Source organism: Rhinoderma darwinii, chromosome 2 (genome assembly GCF_050947455.1).
Source record: "Rhinoderma darwinii isolate aRhiDar2 chromosome 2, aRhiDar2.hap1, whole genome shotgun sequence".
In the NCBI taxonomy this organism is placed as follows: domain Eukaryota; kingdom Metazoa; phylum Chordata; class Amphibia; order Anura; family Rhinodermatidae; genus Rhinoderma; species Rhinoderma darwinii.
This window is the reverse complement of record NC_134688.1, coordinates 446,141,692-446,156,321: the sequence shown is the minus strand read 5'-3', so window position 1 is coordinate 446,156,321 and position 14,630 is coordinate 446,141,692. Positions and strand designations below refer to the sequence as shown.

The 14,630-nt window shown below is 40.1% G+C and overlaps 1 protein-coding gene across 2 annotated transcripts in view; it reads left to right on the top strand.

Moving 5' to 3' along the window:
- NRIP1 (nuclear receptor interacting protein 1) overlaps positions 1-14,630 on the top strand; it is a 61,201-nt gene that overhangs the window by 35,855 nt on the left and 10,716 nt on the right. The gene's annotated exons all lie outside the window — the stretch shown is intronic.

Sequence of the window (14,630 nt, the reverse complement as noted above, 5' to 3'; positions counted from 1 at the left end):
ATTGACCCATTACCGGCAGCCCCCGATATCTGTACAGTACATTGGCCGCAACAGTTCTCACAGTGGCGTCCACTTATCCAGACAACTGAACAAAAGAGCAGATTAACCATTCAGGAGTCTGGAGAAGTTGAGTGACCGTCACATAACGTGATACAAAGGGGTTTTTATTTTTGAAGGGTGTGTGGAAATATCAACCTCTCCATTCCCACCACCGCCAATATTGGTGTTTGGTATCGGCAGTTCGCCTTTTATTTTTGTATAATACAAGGTAATTGTACAATGTCTGTTTTCTAAAAGGAAGTGACCTTTCATCTGAGAAGTTACCTGGGGGAGGTGAAAAAAATATCATGAGTTCTAAAATTGTACTATTACTATTCGAGTCTGCTGAGTTTCAGGGCAGTTTTGACACCACACGTAAGACGTCTATGACTGTGTATGATCACTGTTCGCTTTGAAAGATATTTTTAGGGGTTTTCAACTTAAAGGGTTTTTCTGAGACTAAAACATTGATGGCCTAGCAATGCTTGATCGAAAGGGGTCTGTTTCCAGGGGACCGTGCCAATTATCAAAACTCTCCTTCATTGTTTATCCGGACACAACAGCTTATTCGTATATATGGCTGAGCCTGATACTGCTGCTCGGCCTCATACGGCTCAGCTCCAGTACCATTCACAGCCGCACTTCTAGATGGGCCGCTGCTTCTGGATAAATAATCAAAGGGCCGTAATGCTCCTGTGTTCTGATGATCAGCGAGTCTCAGGGATATGAAAGCTCCACCGATCAAACAATGATTCATTTTTTAATCCTGGAAAACTATTTTAAGGCTATTTTTTTTTTTTTAGTTGGGTCTCCCAAAAATCATCCAATCAGAGTGACCCGCTTCTGGGATCATCTGTTAGGTGGGTTTACATGTCACAGTCATTGCGTTTTTTCCCTGCGATTTTTGCAAAAGAATGAGGCAAAAAATGCAAATTGGCCTCATTGTCTGTACTCCTCCATAATATGATAGGGGGAACCTAGTATTGAGTGTTTTTTATTCCTCTGCTACTACCACAGGTGAAATATAATATTACATGGTGCCTAATCAAATTAGTGGGCTGTTTCTGTAATACATGGATGTCCCTGATCTTCCAACGAGAGGCACTTTTTGTAGCCCCTCTTCACTCTGGCTAATTGATGGAGGTCCCGAATGAGGGACTCCTTTCTATTAACTCAAAATGCCCCAATTGTTAATTTGAAAATAGTTTTTTGTTTCTTTTAATCCTGTTTATTACTATGTACAATATATCCCATGTGCTCCCTGTAATTTTATTATGGGTGTCAAAGCACGACCCCCGCCACCTCCCTTCATTAATTGTTTTGTACTAGCTGCTATTTTTTTTCCTGTTCCGCCTTTAAAGAGGACCTGTCACCTCTCCCGACATGTTTGTATGTGTTATGTATTGTATATTGATGCAGATGAGTCTAACTGCTGTATGTACCTTTTATTGTTTCATGGAAAATAGAAAAAAAAATATCTAAAAATGTAATTAAAAAAATATATTTGCATTCCCCATGAAATTACAATTCTGCAGTTTATTTTCTGAGAACTCTACGTTCTTTCGTTCCTCTGTTATTCCTTCTAGAAATGTATTAAGAAATGACAATTTGGGTGTTGCCAGTTGGGGGTGTGTCCCTACATAGATGGACACTGTCCAATCAGTGCTGACAGAGTGAGACTGTGTAGGGACACGCCGTTTCGACAAGGGGAATGGTGTAAATTTATCCGTACATTTCTAGGAGTAATAACCGAGGAACGGCACAACGCATAGTTCTAAGAAATAAAAGTATTTACAAAAAAACATGTCCAAATAGGGGAAAGGATGGGCTGGTGTTGCATAGTTGATCTTTCATTAGCTTTCAGATCATGAGCCAAAAGGCTTATATATACACGCTGATGAAGCAGAGTTGAAGTTGTCATTTAGCACAACTGATTGTGATATAACATTGTGTTATCTGGAATTTTCCATAGGACTGCAGGTAAACCTACTGAACTTGCCAAGATACACAAACCGTAAAATCCAAAACAATACTTTTCTAAATGCAGCGATCAGCTGGTCAGAGTGGGTCTGACTGCTATTTGTACAGATGGAGGGGGATTATCTGGTTAACATACCAACTTTTTTAAATTTTTATTATAAACATTTTAAACAAACTCAAATGGGGTCTCTTCAGTTTTGATCTATTTGACTTTTGCTTGCAGTTTGCTGGTGGGCTGTTTTTATTACTGTTGGGTGTTGCTACTTCTAACTATGCAGAGGTGTTCAAAATAGATTGTATGATGCATGGTGAGTGAATCCGATCACTCTGTAAGGCATTATTGGTCTCTCTTTCACCTCTCCTGTCTTCCCCCAAGGACATGTGTGACCTATACGCTAAAGATGCTTCAAGGCATTGTCATAGTGAGCTTTACTAGCCAGAATTATCCCGCTCTGACCAAATATAACCGCAGTTACTGATGTTCGACACGAGAGATATGATCAGCCTCCTGCTACAGAAATGTATTCCTTCTTATTTACTTTATATATTCGCTCAGGCCTATTATTTCCATCTGTTTGATGCAATCTAAGTCAATATTAGCCCTGGCTGAGGATTTAAAGGTGAATTCCTTAAGGTCAAAATAATAATTTCTTTCAAATTCCTGGTTCACATTTCAATTAATGAAATTTTCTTTTTCTTTTTTTTTCATGCTTAAGTTAGAAAAACTGAACAGACTTCAACACAATGACCTGAATAATGCATACCTTGGGTCTGGGCTCTTAAATCAAACCAGTATACACGTTTCAGACTAAAATTGCATAAATAACAATGACACTTGATTTTGCAATCCGGGCCAAAATTCCCTAGATTTATCCAAAGTATGTGCTCTTAAAAGGGGTATTCCAGCCAATAACCTTTATCACTTTCCACTGGATAAGCATTAAATGTTAGATTGGTGGGTCTCCGACCGCTTGGAATGGGGGACCCCAGTCCTCCATCCTTCCCCGCCAGCATTATTGTAATAATGAGGAGTTATGGGGGACAGCAGTTGAGTATTCGTTTCCCCTCCATACAACTCTGAGTTACAGGAACAACCTGGACTTGACATGTTAGCAGTCGGACCCCCACTAATCTTACCTTTTTATTACTTATCCAGTGGAGGCATGATCTGTAAATGTATTGCTCCCTAGTGCACAACACTCGCAAGAGTCAACCCTAGGAACCAATGGTGCTACTCTATCTGGCTAGTGGGGCACACTTTCCCGTCAGCTGCATTGTATAATGCATTGTATGCACGGGATTGTATTAATGGAAATGTCTCAAAGATCCTACTCCACGATTTTTGAAACCACTGATCATTTGTCGCTGGTTGATAAAATCGCGTGTAAAGATAATGTGTCATCAGAAAATTATCTATTTTTTTTTAAGTTTTGAGTGATTTATTTTTTTGTTTGTTTTTTTTACATGTGACATTATTGATATGTAAAAATCCTAACATTTTCCAGTTTTCATTCTGGCCACTGAGCCTCACAATAGACTGACACTTCCTGTTCTGTAGAGATCACTTCTCAGCAGTCACCTCATTATCAAAGGCAGGATTACACTGACAGTTAACACACACACACACACACACATTATATATATATATATATATATATATATATGTGTGTTAACACAGGACAATATGTGAGAGACACAGCTCTCCTCCTCCTCCCTTCACAGTGACCTCTACACAGGTCAAAGAGCATACCTAGAAAACTCCCCCATAGGAGTCAATGGGTCCCCTCCTGTTCACAGGTTCCTATGCTCCATGTGGCTGCTGTTTAGAATATCTCTAAATTCTGTTAACAGCAGCTCAGGCAAGATGGAAGCCCCCTAATCATGTACAGAAAACAGAATGAAAACATCTACAATCAAAAAATAAAAATCCATTAGAAGCAAAGATTGTTGCACTATCTTGTTTTAATTAGGAAAAAAACATAGGTGATACGTTGCCTTTTAAGGGTTTGTCACCTATTCGGGCATATGGCTGTCCTTTTAAAGTCTATGGGAATGACAGAAATAGCCAAGTAGTTTCTGTCATTCTCATAAACCGTGAATGGAGTGGTGGGTGCCTTCTTGACTGCCGCTTCATTCAAGCTCCTCCTCACTGCAGTGCAGTACAGTGTGGAGGATCTGGGGGTTCGGGACACACGTTCTCACAATCAGTGGGGGTACCATACGTGGTGCCCCCAGTGATCAGGAAATGATCACCAATCCTGTGAATAGGTGTTAATTTATGATTTTGGGAATACCCCTTTAAAGACTCTCTGTCACCAGTTTATAACTTCCCTATCTCCTACCTAATATAATAGACGCTTTGATGTAGATAACTACTGTTTTAAAAAACAACAAGAATTTTTTCTTATTATTGACCATGATTTGAACAGGTCCTTCACCGGAGAGACTGAAGACTGAACAGACATCGCCTCCAGCCGTGCCAGGACGTTTATCCGAATCTACAGCGGCTGGAGGCGATGTCTGTTCAGTCTTTCGTCGCTCTGGTGAAGGACCTGTGGGATGAAGTGACGTCACAGCGTGATCTCGCGAGACCCCGCTGTGCAGTGAATCAAGCTTTTGCAGGAATGAAGAGAAGTGTATGACGCTGATTGGTCAGCGTCATAGACTTTTTTTCTATACAACGCCCACTTGGTGATTAGAAAAAATGTGCATAAATCGAAAAATGTTCATAACTTGGTCAATAATAAAGTTTAAAAAAAAACAAAAAACGGTAGTCGTCTACATCAAAGCACTTAGATTAGAGATAGAGAAGTTATAAACTGGTGATCGAGCCTCTAAGTTAACCACATCTTGTACTAAGTTCTTAAACTTTTAATGTAAATTGTACTTATGTGCCAAATTTTAAATGTTCCTTGAATGTTCAGATGTCCACTGTAATCAGTTTTCCACCCAATTCTGAAACATATCTGTTTTAATTTAATGACAACGTTGAAGCGTGAAGCACATAGTGGCCTATACCTCGCTGATGTCTTTTTTCAAGACGTAGTTAACCCTTAATGCCTTTTATGTCTCATCAGAGTTACTGGTTACAAATGTTTTGATGGTATACTATAGTAAAATGGCAAACATTGCAGCACATTTGCTTTGGGCATGTTAATAAACAGTGGTGCTATAATATAATCTATCACCCGTGAGAATGTACCAGCTACATCATAAGCTTCTTGCATTGCGACGTGTTTACACATTTGCTGTTCTTTTTACCTTTATCTGTATTTTGTAAAATGAATATCACGACAATGAACGTTATGACAATCTGAAAGGGTTAAGAGGAGACCACATGCCTGTCGAAGACCTTGTTTTTCATTTTGCCTTTCATACTGGCACAGATCCGGCTAAGAGCAGCCCAGATTAGTTCAGAAAACCTTTGAAGAGATTTAAGATGTCCTTCAGCCAGTTTGAAGGTTTTTGTCTTGTAAATCCAGTACAAGGACGCCTGCAGGCATCTCGACCCTTGCTGTGTTGCTGATGCATCTCAAGGTCAATCTAACCCGCCCTGTGACATTCAGCACACACAAAATTATGCAGTGAAACTGCTACAGCATCCAGCCAACCAAAACTTCTCCGCTCATCAGTAAACGAGGTGCTTATTTTATTACTTTTCACATTTTTTTTTCTCTTTTTTTTTTTATTTTTTTTCGGCTGTAAGACATAATCCAGGATTTCGGCTGCGTGTGATGACAAGGTCATTTCTTACTTAATTAGAACACATGTAAAGAACAAAGCTCAACTGCTTCAAAACAGCTTTGTAGTTGATAGAGAGGATTTTAATTATTTAAAGGGATATTCTCCACTGTAGACTAAAGACTTTTTTTAATTTCTTTTAACCTTTGATTTTGCCTATAACCCGTAATGTTGTACGGTAGTCATAGACTCCTTCAATTTGATAAGAATCAACTGTTGGAGCAATAATTGATGCGCATGTGGTGACCAAATCGTTCATTGTGACAGATAGTGTGGCCTGTTCATTCTGGCAGGATATATGCTGGACCTACTTAAAGGGATACTCCACCAATAAGACATTAAGGGCCCATTCACCCGAACGTAAATCACGTCCGTGTGCTGTGCATGGAAATCACGCGCAGAACACGGACCCATTGATTTCAATGGGGCCGTTCACACGTGTGAGTTTTCACGCAGCGAGAGTCCACTGCGCGGAACTCACTGCATGTCCTATATTGGTGCGTTCTCATGCACCTGCGCACCCATTGAACTTAATGGGTGCGTGAAAACCATGCACCGCACACGGTTTGCGAATCAATTCAATTGAAAAAAATAAATAAATGTGCTTTGCGAGTGCTTAAATAACGCATGCCACTCGCAAAGCACACTGATGCGTACGCAGCACACTCGGACCAGATTCACGCACGTGAATCTGATACGCTCGTGTGAATGTAGCCTAAGGCCACACACACACAGGCACGTTTTCGGTCCGTGATATACGGTCCGTATGTCGGCCGCAATTCCTGGACCGAACACACTGCAGGGAGCCGGGCTCCTAGCATCACAGTTATCTATGACGCTAGGAGTCCCTGCCTCTCCACGTAACTACTGTCCCGTACCGAAAACCTGATTACAGTACAGGATGGTTTTCACCACATAACTATGATGCTAGGAGCCCGGCTCCCTGCAGTGTGTTCGGTCCGGGAAATGCTGCTGACGTACGGACCGTATATCACGGACCGAACATGCTCGTGTGTGAGGCTCCTTAATCATTTTCTAGATTCCACCATTTCTCTCCTGTCCAACACTGTGTAAACAAATAGTAATAGTTATACTTGTTTGATTCTGTGGAGCCGAAGTCCCAACATGTGAATTCCAAATAGCGGGACATTTTAAGCCCGGACTAAATATCTAGCTAGAAACATCCCTTTTTATGCAGATCTGTTTAAACAACCCTGTCTTGTTCACGGGACAGTCCCACGAAACATGAGATTGATGGGAGATATACTGGGGAGTAGCATCCATATTACCATCTTTTTGGCTTTGGTGCTGGACAAATATGTGGCAGCAGAGCTCCACAGTGAAGCGGTATTCGTGGCACGTCACCCACTGGCTATGACTGATGTTTATTAGCAGACTTTAGTCCAAATTATTATTCATTACTGAGTCCGAAGATATTTTTACAGTGAATTGAAGGTGTTTGTCCTGAGCTCTGCAGCCATAAGTGCAGATTTACTTAGTGCCTTAAATTTAGACTGCTTACAATGAGATGCGTGCATTACATGGACAACCTATTACATTTCATAGACTCCATGTCATTTTTCATTGTCCCTATGATGGTGCTGCAAGAAAATTGAACACTTGCATCTGGATTCCCTCGCATATTATAGCTGATCACTAAAGCCCCAGCGTTGGGACACTGTAAATAGTTTTTCACCGGGGGACCTTTCTTAGAAATAAAGATTGACTAAAGTAGACAGTCCCTATAAGGTTACTGCTGAAGAAATAAACTTAGAGCATGTACTGTGATGTATACCATCCAATAAGGAGCTACTCACTAAGTACCATAAAATGAGTGATGTGCCCATACTTTATTGTTCACCCCCTCCCCCCGTTTATTACTTGTATCTTTTCCACTTTGCATCTTTGTATTGCATGTCAAAGGTTTTAGACTGGTCATACACGGTGGGATTTTTACAAAAAATTTTTGATCAGTCATTTGCTATTTGGACAGTAGCCGTTATCACAATGGAGAAACGGTTGCATCTCTCGAAATGACATCTGTCTCAAGGGGACCATCTGTCAGACATTGTGGATAATAATTTTTACAGACGTCTGCTGTTTTGATCAGTCGAAGCCGTCATTTACACGTGTGAACTGGTAGAGTAATCGTTAAAAAGGTTTTCCGGAGAGAGAATATTAATAGCCTATATTCAGGATATTCCATCGATATCTGTTAGCTGGGGTCCAACTCTCAGCACCACCGCCGTTTAGCTTTTTTGAAGGCGCCGTGCCACTCTTGCGAGACCTGCTTTCCCTTCATCGCTCACGCTGTTCAATACTATCAAACGCCGACACACATGTAGTGGCAGGTCAAGTGTGTCGGCGACAGTTCACAGTATTACAGCCGTCTCCCAGAATTGGAAAAGACTAATACTGTGAACCGCTGCTACAAGTTTGTTGACGTTTGACGGTATTGAGCAGCGTGAGGGATGGTGGGGAACCAGCGCTTGCACCAGTGCCGTGGCCTCTTCAAAACAGCTGATCACTGGGGGGGGGTTGCCGAGATTCAGACCCCCACCGATCAAATATTGATGGCCTATCCTGAGGATATTCCATCAATTTTTGCTCGCCGAAAACCCATTTTATGCTCATAGGTTCTTCCTCCTTACCAAAACTAGCACAATCTGCAACCGGGGATGCTACTAGCAAATGTTTTATTTATAAAAAATGAGTTGAAACTGTTATATTAGAGAACAGCACATTAAGCAATTCCCTAATATATACTTTATATCTGTATCGCTTCCTTTACAGGCAAGAGTATTCTGATAATAGGGCCGGGCTGCAGCCTATGGAGGGCAGGCACAGACTCAAAAATAGCCTATAGCTGGCCATACATATTGCCGACCGCTATTCCTCCCGACTCCCTATATATAAGCACGCTCAGCTGGAGAGGGGAGTAATCCAATGCAAAATACTGCTAGTTGCGTCTCGTCTCCCCTGAGAACAAAACGATTGGTCATCCTCTATTTATAAGGAGTCTGAGCCGGAGTCAGACCATGGAAAAATGGAGAAGTCGGAGGTTTGGCTTATTGACTTCACATCTGCTTTCAGGGGAGAATCGGGAGGTTCCTAAACACATTATTGGCACAAAATGAACAGGTTCAGCAGACCAATAATCTAATGTGCCACTTACGTCTGCTCGTGGCCTGACAGGGAATCTGTTGGAATCTGAAATTCCTTTCAGGTTCCTTCCTGTTTGACAGTGAAGATATTTATATTCTAGTTTTAGCTTTGGGAATTGCTAGTCATGCAATCCCATAATATATTATTTTAAGATCACCTAAGGTACTAAAAGGGAGCGATGAATTCCAATGGTTAGTCCCAAGCTTCCCCTCACAGTCACATCTGTCCAGAGTTGTTGTGACTCTCTGGGAATGTAGCTTGGCTGTCTGGAAGAGGAAATGATAGTCTGTATCTCAATGTAGCCAAAGTTTTTCCAGGATCTCCTTTGCTGTAAGCGGAAAAGTTTGCTTCTAATGCCAGTTCCATGATTTGCTTCTTTATTTAACTGGAACTTGCTACACTGTGTCAGATGTGTCGCTCATTTAACTGATGTCTCATTGGATATAAATCCATTGACCTATGTATTGAGAAAGTGACATGACTGTGATTACCACTGTTACTTTTTTACTTTTTACATTTTTCTTTTAAATAAAGCATTATTTTAATTTTTTAATTCTTTTTTTTTTTTTATAAACTTTTATACCCTTTTTTTTCCATGATAGAAATATGTCAGTATGTGCACCATATATAAGAATGGTGTTAGTGTATTGTTTTTGTTTTATTTTTATAGTATCTCATTTTTAATGCCAAGCGCCGGCTCTTTAGTCACAGTGGAGTCCTTAAAGCCACATGCCCAAACTCACAGGGAGTCATAAGGGTGGATTTGCAAAGGCATTTTGATGGTGTAGGGGAGTACAGTGACCTGTTTGGTTGTCATGACCAACACCGTCATGGATGGGCAACCATGTGAATCATGGTCATGCAGAGTCCTCCAGAGCAGGCGACACTCTTTGCTCTGGCTCGTTAGGGGAGTTGTCCCAAGCAGTAGATCCTCCACCCTATGACGTCTATCTGCCCTAATAAGGCATATGGACAGGAATTGTGGGACAGACCCTTTAAGAGAGAGGTGGTTTTGAATGGTTTATACACATATGACTGCTGTTTGTTGTTTGTGCATCTAAATTCTTTGGAAGGATGCAGATGTATCTCTGGTCATCGTGTAGTGCAGTCTAACTGCTTGCATCAGGAAAGCAATGTGGGCAAATATTATTTTCTTGGCAATTTGCAGTGAAGTTTTGAAAGGTACATTTTTTTTGGCATACAATATTGGTGTAAATGAACTCCAGCCATGACGTGTTATAAGGAGGAGTGAAGTTTCTAACATACCTTCCAATTTATGCCGTTTTCGCTGACCTATATTTTGACACAATGTGGCTCTGTTCACATCTGCCTTTTCTTTTCCCGTTATTCTATTCTGTCATAGAACCAGAATAATGAAAATAACGGAAGCACTGAATCCATCAAATGACGGACAGCAACGGCACCAAATGTAACCCTCTGACTTTAATGGGTGCCACCATGGTTTTTGTCATCTTGCCAAACAAAATAGTGCAGATGTGAACACAGCCTAAAGCACTACTGAATTCTATCTATCTATCTATCTATCTATCTATCTATCTATCTATCTATCTATCTATCTATCTATCTATCTATCTATCTATCTATCTAATCTATCTAATCTATCTATCTATCTATCTATCTATCTATCTATCATCCAATCCATGCAGAGGTTAAGGAGAACCTATCACTAGGAGAGGCCCCCTGTTTTTAATTGATAAAGAGTTAGCCCCCACAAAAAACAAATGTCATGTCCGAGAGGATGGACACGCCAACTCCGGAGGTGAGTCGCCTATTTGCAAAACAGGCACGCTCCTGTAAAAACTGCTTTATGTTTTTCTTTTTACATTTTTTTGTCTTTTTTTTTTTTTTTTTAATTTGTTTTTTTTTTAAATTTACTTATATTTAGAAAATTATTAGTTATTCTGTAGGGTCTAACTTTTTATCAACATGGGCCTCCCCTGGTAATAGGTCCTCTTTAAGTTCTATAAAACATCCCAAATGAATTTTTTTTTAAATTTAAATGTACTTGTACGTTGTTAAATGTGACCTCTCAGTCCTGCGTTACTTCATGGCCCCGTCATTACACATTGTCCTACTTTCTTAACCTTGTTCTCGTATGGAATGCAGTTAAATTGAGGTCACTCGTATGTACATTGAATCATCACACAGTTGGCCGTAATGTCGCAGCAGTTTAACGTTTCCCACATTGGTCCATGACAGGGTATTGGTTCTGTGAGTAACATGTATTTAAACAGTCCATTACTCATCACAATAGACGTTCTTTTAACCCTGTAATGGTCATGTTTTGTGTTTCCAAAAAGGACCCAAGTTCATGAGTGTCATTGAAGAACGTTCTGTCTTTTAGTGACCCCCTTGGGCATGGCCTTTGGCCATTTAACATTGCGGCTCTAGTTCAATGCCATGTTGTGACAATTTTTCCCAGTTGTTTGTCTGGATTCCGGCACCTAACGGGTGGAAAGATTGTTGTAATTGGTACCCGCAGCTGCTCTTTCTTTTGACAGGGGATAATTTTGCATCCAATGCTTTGTGTGACAGCTGCCTAATTGGGCATTCTCTCCTTGTAGCAAGCATGCCTCCTTCAAGCCTCCCCGCTGACAAATGGTGGCGGATTATAGATGGGGACATGCTGACCCGTTTGACCTTGCTGAGACAGCAAGGAGGAGCCTCCTGCTTCATGTAAGAGGCTTTGGGTCATTTAAAGGACAAGGTCACAAGCCAGGTGGGGAAGCGACTCGCTATCACATGAGCGCAATCCAATGTCACTGTGTCAAGGGCGATGGCTACGTTATTGATTCTGCTCCCTTTCATGATGTCTCATTGCGGCTGCTTATATATTGGATGTCAGTGATTAAAGTACGGTGCAGTGAGCAAGCCATGGAGAATGGAAATTATAACATTGATCTACATCCTTGTCATTGGAATTAGTTTAAATGTGTGATATTGTCACCGGGGAGCAAATGGCTAATCTCAATTGCTGCGTGCTACCCAGCAACCATATCGGGCTTCCAAAAAGTTATTTACAATGCAGAGGATTTTTTTTTAAGGGTGACCTTTTGTATTACGGCCCAGCGATTGTATCGCACGGCGCTTTCGTGTAATATCAGAGGTATCTAGGATAGAACGTTCTGTTTGTTATTAGATGTTAACTCTTTTTCTTTCTTCTTCCTCCTTTTGAAAGGTTAATCAGATGTTTCATGGCTGAGTGCTCCTCTCTCACTGCTTTTCTACAAGTAGGTGCTCACTGAAGGGGAATAGCTTGGCAGATTTTGTGTCTGCCCTCAGACGTCTCTGGACAAAGAGGTTACCTGCTGTTTGATGCTATAGCAGCATAACAAACCACGCACAAACAATTCAGTTGTTACCCAGGTGTAGTGACACGTATCGAATGGAAATGATCAAAAAAAAAAATGTTTTCGTTTTTTTTAGCAAAGTCACCTCTGTAAATATATCCAATAAAGTGGAGTAAATATAAGCCCCGGTTGTCAGCAATACATACAATGCATTATTTTTTCTTTGTCATCCTTACCCTAAGATGGAATTGCAATCCCCGGAGGTAAAAGTCAGTCAATGGTACTGAGTGATGAATTAGTGCACTCCAGTCTTCTTGCATGTGTGTGTGTATACGTGTTTAATGCTGACCTTGTTCTGCATACGCTTAGCTGCTCTGAGTGATTCAAGCGTAGTAAAGGTTTTAATCCTATGCCCTGACACGCAGACTGTTGATTAGTACCAGTAGGTGTCTTAGAGGATAGTCTCTCCTTCGTACTGGTCAGGACCTGGGCGCTGGGGAGTCAAGTCGAAGGAGAAAGAAGGATGTATTTTCATTAGTATTCTAAGGAAGCCGTTCTGTCTGCAGAACAAATTGATTGCCACACCGTACCTGTGCCGGGCACCAGCGCTTGCAGGATCGAGACAAAAACAGTGAGGTATGCTCGGAATCTGTTACCGTATCACAAATTGGGGCATTCCAAGATTATTTTCTGTCGTATACATTGGGAATATTGAATTACAATTAAGGATTAATCAAGTGCAATCTTGTTACGGTATTAGGTCTATCATCTCCGTAGACAGTTTGTCTTGGGTTATATATATATATATATATATATATATATATATATATATATATGTTGTTTTATTTGCTGGAAGAGGATCTGATGGGAGTCTTTGTATCTCTTCATGCACTTGTTAGAATGTTTTGCTCTATGTTGGAAACTCCAAGCTGAGGTCCTCACCAGAGCGTCTCGTGACTGTGGCCAGAGATGGTCTGCCCTTGTGATGTTGGGTTAGTATGTGAACAATGCCGTGTTTACATTAACAGACAGTAGAGACGGCTCAAGTATTTTGTCCACTTTCACACAACAGACACCGCCAGTAACATTACTGGGCAGGTGGCAGACGTACAGGAGTTCTTCAAATCTGCATGGGAGCTTATTGTATAATATAAGGAGCGGGGGGGGGTGGAAAAGGGTTACATTGAGGGAAAGGACCTTAGGAGACCTTTCTGGAATGCAGTGATATAAAGTACTGTGCAGAAGATTAGGAATATTAGATAGTTATAATATATATGCAGATACATGGCACGTGTGTGTGTATATATATATATATATATATATATATATATATATATATATATAATTTTAATTTATTTTTTATTTTTTTAATCATATATACATAAATAAATATAATGTGTTTTTTTTTTTTGTGTGTGCGCGTATGTGTATATATATTTATTTTACACACACACACACACACACACACACACACACACACACACACACATATATGTGTAATGTGTGTGTGTGTAAAATAAATATATATATATATATAATTACTGTGTGTTCAGATACATATGGTGTGTGTGTGTGTGTGTGTGTGTGTGTGTGTGTATGTATTTGTGTGTGTGTATATATATATATATATATATATATATATTTATTTATTTTTTCCTGCATTACATGGAAATAGTTTGTGTGTTTGCATATGTTCTGCATTCTGATCCATTCTTCAGTATCGTGCGTTTTCAATCTCTGCTATAACATGCCTGCTGATTACAGATATCCCTTCCAAAACACAGAGGAATCAATCAAAATGACAATCTAATTAAGCCACCAATAGCCGGCCATGGATATTCATGAGATGGGAACTTCCACAGGTTTATTATTGCTGCTTATTTACAGTTATTGTCTAGTAATACAGCACTTTTTGTGATATTAACTTTATGAACTTTTTACATACAATAGAAACAAACCTAACTAAGCTAAATACATTACAAACTCAATGGGTTTCCTCCTCTGACTGTAGTAAAATTATACTATCGTTCTTTAAAAGGTACAGTAAATTAATACTTCTCTATATGTTCAGTTTAATGCAAGCCTTTGCTCTCTGTTATCCTCCATTCATTCTGGATGCTTATTTTAGGGGGATCCTGCTGATGACAGACATTGAGTCCAGAAATATTCCTGTCTTCATAATCACTATTGTATGTCACATATCTCCGGTTCTGAGAACTCCAGAAACATTTACATACATGTGTGACTGATGTTATCAGTGTTACCGGCACTTTTATAATATCTATACTTCTACTCCTTATTAAAAGGTCTCTTAATACCAATGTCCTGAATATAACCTGTATGAACACAGTTCTTCTTCTTTATGATTCTACACCCAAGTAAGTTTATGTGCGG